This window comes from Bufo gargarizans, chromosome 3 (genome assembly GCF_014858855.1).
Source record: "Bufo gargarizans isolate SCDJY-AF-19 chromosome 3, ASM1485885v1, whole genome shotgun sequence".
Classification (NCBI taxonomy): Eukaryota; Metazoa; Chordata; class Amphibia; order Anura; family Bufonidae; genus Bufo; species Bufo gargarizans.
In genome coordinates, this window is record NC_058082.1 from 347,734,620 (window position 1) to 347,741,494 (window position 6,875).

Here is a 6,875-nt window from a genome sequence, read left to right on the forward strand (position 1 = left end):
TAGGGAGCAGGTTACCTCCTGTTGCGTCCCTAACGCTGATCCTGTCTCCTACCTGCATGGGCCGACCTTGATGGTAGGAGGACCCATGCGCAGGAACCTCGGAGCCCTGACTTACCCTCCGTCTGGTCCCTGGGCTGAGGAGCAGAGTAAGACAACCCACTCCTCCTAGGAACGGAGGAGCAGGAGTCTCACTGGCCAAGCAGCATGAAGATGGGGGTACATAAACAGGACTACGGATAAGACAGGTGAACCCTAACAGTTCCACACATACCTGTCTCAGGCTAGCTGACTGGAACCCGTGCAAACGCTGTCCACACAAACAAAGGTAAACAGCACACACATGAAGACACACAGGGACCAGGACATCCATAGCTGCACAAAAAGCAAAGACACAGGACATCAACAACAAATCACGCAATAATAACATATGACCGGAAGGGTGGCCCTTACAAGGAGATAGAAATCACAGGAGGCTGCTACAGCAAAGCATGACTGAAGCAACCTCCTGAGCCATGCCAAAGACAGAAGCTATATAGGCCTAAGTGGCCACACCCACCGGTCAGACACACTCAGTGACATCACACACACTGGGAAGAGAGTTAACCCTTCCCGCACCACAGGAAAGGGAAAACACCAACTTAAAGAAACCGTGTCCAAACACAACAAACACACTGTGGTTGTTACCGCTGGCAACGACATGGGTGGCAACCGTGTCCTGGGAGTCAGCCCGAAGGCCGGGACACTGCCACCACATGTACACATCACCAAACGTTGCCACGGGCAACCACAGTGCAGGAAAGGTGTCAGTGCACACCACACAATACACAGAGTGCACACAGACAAACATCGGTGCATCCATACACGCACACAGACTTCAAAGGGACCGCACACACACCTGTTGTCCGTGGCAACCGCACCTGAGACAAGAAACATCATGCCTCAAGCTGCGGTTGAAACAACCCAAACCACGGACAGCAGTATGCGGCTCCCAAGGAGTCACGGCCAAAACCGTGGCCGTGACACATATTTTAACAGCCTCACTCCAATGTATAGCACAAAAATGGAAATCCTCATCAACTTCTCACATATCTCAAATAATAAGGAAGGTAAATGTCAAATGTAGCTTTGAAACAATTATTGCCAGAAGCAACAATACACCTAATAAATACACAAAAAATTGGACACCATGATCTTCACCGAGGTACTTCTCATTACTAGACGGTTAGATTAAGTTGTGATGTACATTTTTTTCCTTTGCATAAGGGACCTAAATAGGTTTTCTAAGTTCTATCTGGTTACCTATCTTTTTGTTTATTTTATCTCTACCCTCATCTACCAGTTAGATTTTTTCTTCTACACTTTACATACAGTACACAATACTTCTTGGCCACACAAAGCAAGTACCAAATACACTGCCTGTCCCAAAAAAAAAGTTGTCACCAAAAAAAAAAAAAAAAGGTCACACACTAATATTTTGTTGGACCGCCTTTAGCTTTGATTACGCCACGCATTCGCTTTGGCATTGTTTCGATAAGCTTCTGCAATGTCACAAGATTTATTTCCATCCAATTTTTCACCAAGATCTTGCATTGATGATGGTAGAGTCTGACTTCTCCAGCACATCCCAAAGATTCTCAATAGGGTTAAAGGGACACTGACAGGCCCAATCAGCATATTTAGGTATATATATGTCAGTACAGGTCTTCTAAAGTCTATTTAAAGTCTATTAAAATCATCTAAGTATCCCCCCTGTCCACCTTATAAATACCGAAATATAAAGTTTTATAACCTGCTTGTCCGGTCACCAATCTGCCCAAGGGGCGGCGTTTCATGTCAAAATGCGCCCAGCCAGCCGCTCCCAACTGCCGTTCTGAAGCCCCGCCCAGCTTATCAATATTCACTTAGCTGGGCGGCGGCTACAACTCTCCCGACTCATGTGCCCGGCGCATGCGCATAAAGCAGAGGCTGCAGCGCTCTGTACGCAGGCGCGATGTGACCCCGGCCGGGCGCATGCGCTGAAGATTGGACGGAGGACGTGCCCAGAGGATTGAATGGGCCATGCGCAGGATCGTGAGTCGGGAGAGTTGTAGCCGCCGCCCAGCTAAGTGAATATTGATGAGCTGGGCGGGGTTTCAGAACGGCAGTTGGGAGCGGCTGGCTGGGCGCATTTTGACATGAAACGCCGCCCCTTGGGCAGATTGGTGACCGGACAAGCAGGTTATAAAACGTTATATTTCGGTATTTATAAGGTGGACAGGGGGGTTACTTAGATGATTTTAATAGACTTTAGAAGACCTGTACTGACGTATATATACCTAAATATGCTGATTGGGCCTGTCAGTGTCCCTTTAAGGTCTGGACTCTGTGGTGGCCAATCCATGTGTGAAAATGATGTCTCATGCTCCCTGAACCACTCTTTCACAATTTGAGCCCGATGAATCCTGGCATTGTCATCTTGGAATATGCCCGTGCCGTCAGGGAAGAAAAAATCCATTGATAAAATAACCTGGTCATTCAGTATGTTCAGGTAGTCCGCTGACCTCATTCTTGGAGCACATACTGTCACTGAACCTAGACCTGACCAACTGCAGCAACCCCAGATCATAGCACTGCCCCCACAGGCTTGTACAGTAGGCACTAGGTATGATGGGTGCATCACTTCATCTGCGCCCATCAGTCTGGAACAGGGTAAATCTGGACTCATCAGACCACATGACCTTCTTCCATTGCTCCAGAGTCCAATCTTTATGCTCCCTAGCAAATTGAAGCCTTTTTTTCGGGTTTCCCTCACTAATTAGTGGTTTTCTTACAGGTTCACAGCTGTTCAGTCCCAATCCCTTGAGTTCCCTTCGCATTGTGCGTGTGGAAATGCTCTTGCTTTCACTATTAAACATAGCCCTGAGTTCTACTGTTGTTTTTCTTCGATTTGATTTCACCAAACGTTTAAGTGATCGCCGATCATGCTCATTCAGGTTTTTTTCCGGCCACATTTCTTCCTAGAATACGATGGGTCCCCACTATCCTTCCAGTTTTTAATAATGCGTTGGACAGTTCTTAACCCAATTTTAGTAGTTTCTGCAATCTCCTTAGATGTTTTCTCTGCTTCATGCATGCCAATGATTTGACCCTTCTCAAACAGACTAACATCTTTTCCACGACCACGAGATGTGTCTTTCGACATGGTTGTTTAAAGGGAACCTGTCATGTGGATATTTGATTATAATCTAACTAATTATATACAATCATTAACTAGTAAAAAGTGCCTTAGATGTATTCACTTACTGGTGTGACAGATGGTTACCTCATAATATACACACAAAGATGCCGCATGCTAATGAGCTGATTGGAGTCCAGCGTGATGTCAGTGAGTCCAGTGTATATTTAATTCAGAACTATAGCCACTCCCCTGCTGCAGATTCCTATAGAAAATAACTGTCATTCAGCAGCAGGTAGACAGGGAGAGTCAGGAGCTTATAAATATTCATGACTCATCATTATCAGCTGGAGCTTTTCAATACAAGATGTTGGCAGATTGACTGGCTCAATTAAAGAAAGTGACCCAGCATTTTGCTAAGAGAATCAGTCACTTATTTATGTTGCCCTTAGTTAGGACACCATAAAACTGGTGACAGGTTCCCTTTAAGAAATGAGAAGCAACTCATTGCACCAGTTGGGGTTAAATAACTCATTGCCAGCTAAAAGATAATCGCCCATGCAGTAATTATCCAATAGGAGACTCATAACCATTTGCTTAGTTAAATCCAGGGGGTGACTTTTTTGGGGGGACAGGCAGTGTAGAAGGTTGCTTCATTTCAGCACAATAAAGAATAGGATGATGCTTTACATAAAATAATGTTATCTGAATATTTGTATTATATTGGAATTTATATTCTGCTTTGATTACCTGATTGTAATGGTATTCTGCTTGACACTGTAACAAATCAAACTGTAATGTACTTTCTTTAACCGTTTAAAATTAAAAACTCAATAAAAACTATTGAAACAGAAGCTTCCATTGTGACGTCAACAGGTCCTTACAGTGCATGAGATTTATACAATACCCTTTTATAGCATACTGTGTGAGGGAAGCCGATTTACCAGTATATTATACCAGATGTCTGTGTAAATACACTGAGAAATAATCAGAATGAGAGACATATTTATAAAGCAACTTTTCAATTTTTTCTGATATATAAGTTGGATAAAAATAGTTGACACAGAGTTTTTTTATTAAAAATGTTTTCCACTTAATAAAATGATTGTGAAATCATCAGAAATCTGGGGAGTCGAGCTCTGTGTTCTCTGGAACTGTTTAAAGGGAACCTGTCACCTCCAACAAAGATCCCAAGAAGGCAGCAGTATCTTAGAGTAGCCAGCAGCATGTTTGTAACGATCATTTTCTTCCTGCAGGCAGAGAAGCAGAAGCTGTCCGGCGCGCTTCTCTAGTCAGGCTTGAAGTGACGAAGGCAGCGGACTCCTTGCTTCAAGTCACGGTAACCACGGCCTCCTTCCCTGCCCCTTCGCTGTGACTGACAGCCAGCAGTTTGGCAAAGCCAGCCGAACTGTCGTTCATAAGCGCTGTTAATCACAGCGAAGGGGCAGGGAAGGGGGCGCGGTTACCGTGACTTGAAGCAAGGCTTCATGCCTGACTAGAGAAGCGCGCCAGTGTTCCATTAGATTTCCCTACCCTCGTCACTTCCAGCCGCACCGGACATGACGTGAGGAGGTGTGCCGCGCAGGCTCACAACGACAGGGTAGGGAAATTTCACAGCAGAGTTAGCTGGACACCGGCCGACACTGCGCAGGCGCCGGGAGCCTCACCAGCGGTTAGGGTAGGGAACAATTACGGACCAGTGCGCAGGCGCAGTGATCGGATGGATGTTCTCAGCTGGACACTGGCCGACACAGCGCATGCACTGGTAGCCTCACCAGCGGTTAGGGTAGGGAAAAAGCACTATTTTTCCCTACCCTAAACGCTGGTGAGGCTCCCAGCGCATGCGCAGTATCGGCCGGTGTCCAGCTGAGAAGATTCATCTGATCACCACGCCTGCGCACTGGCCCGTAATTTTTCCCTACCTTAACCGCTGGTGAGGCTCCCGGCGCATGCGCAGTGTCCAGCTAACTCTGCTGTGAAATTTCCCTACCCCCTCGTTGTGCGCCTGCGCAGCACACCTCGTCATGTCTGGTGCGGCTGAAAGTGACGAGGGTAGGGGAATCTAACGAAACACCGGCAGGGGATTAAAGAACGTTTTTACAGCTTCTGCTTCTCTGCCTGCAGGAAGAAAATGATTGTTACAAACATGCTGCTGGCTACTCTCAGGTACTGCTGCTGGCTTGGGATCTTTGTTGGAGGTGACAGGTTCCCTTTAGGCCCCTTTCACACGGGCGAAATTTCCGCGCGGGTGCAATGCGTGAGGTGAACGCATTGAACCCGCACTGAATCCGGACGTATTCATTTCAATGGGGCTGTGCACACGAGCGGTGATTTTCATGCATCACTTGTGCATTGCGTGAAAATCGCAGCATGCTCCTCTTTGTGCGTTTTCCACGCAACGCAGGCCCCATAGAAGTGAATAGGGCTGTGTGAAAATTGCAAGCATCCGCAAGCAAGTGCGGATGCAGTGCGATTTTCACACACGGTTGCTAGGAGACGATCGGAATGGGGACCCGATCATTATTATTTTCCCTTATAACATGGTTATAAGGGAAAATAATAGCATTCTGAATCCAGAATGCATAGTAAAATAGCGCTGGAGGGGTTAAAAAAAATAAAAAAAAATTTAACTCCCCTTAATCCACTTGCTCGCGCAGCCGGCATCTCTTCTGTCTTCATCTTTGCTGTGCACAGGAAAAAGACCTGTGGTGACGTCACTGCGCTCATCACATGGTCCGTCACATGAACTATCACCATGATAAAAAAACAATCATGTGATGGACCATGTGATGAACACAGTGACGTCATCAAAGGTCCTATTCCTCAAAGAAGAAGACAGAAGAGAAGCCAGCTGCGCGAACAAGTGGATGAGGTGAGTTAAATTATTATTTTTTCTAACCCTTCCAGTGCTATTTTACTATGCATTCTGTATTAAGAATGCTATTATTTTCCCTTATAACCATGTTATAAGGTAAATAATACAATCTACACAACACCTAACCCAAACCCGAACTTCTGTGAAAAAGTTCGGGTCTGGGTACCACATTCAGTTTTTTATCACGCACGTGCAAAACACATTGCACCCTTTCGATAAAAACTGAACGGAACGCAATCGCAGTCAAAACTGACTGCAATTGGCTACCTACTCGCGCGGGTTTGCCGCAACGCATCCGGACACGCTCGTCTGCAAAGGGCCTTAAGGCTACTTTCACACTGGCGTTTTGGTTTCCGTTTGTGAGATCCGTTCAGGGCTCTGACAAGTGGTCCAAAACGGATCAGTTTTGCCCTAATGCATTCTGAATGGAAAAGGATCCGCTAAGAATGCATCAGTTTGCCTCCGTTCCGTCTCCATTACGCTCTGGAGGTGGACACAATGCAGCATTTTGGTGTCCGTCTGACGAAACTGAGCCAAACGGATCCGTCCTGACACACAGTGTAAGTCAATAGGGACGGATCCGTCCTCCATTGACTTTTAATGGTGTTCAAGACCATCCGTCTGTGCAGATCCACACGAAACACGTGTGAAAGTAGCCTAAGGGCTCATGCACACAGCCGTTGTGGCCCACATACTTGAATGGGTCCGCAAAGCCGGAGATGTGGCGTGGAAGCACGGATCAGAACCCCACGCAAGCACTACGGATTGCTTCTGTGGTGTTTCTGTCCATTCCTCCGCACTGCAAAAAAGTAGTGCATGGACTACTTTTTTGCTGTGCGGACCGTC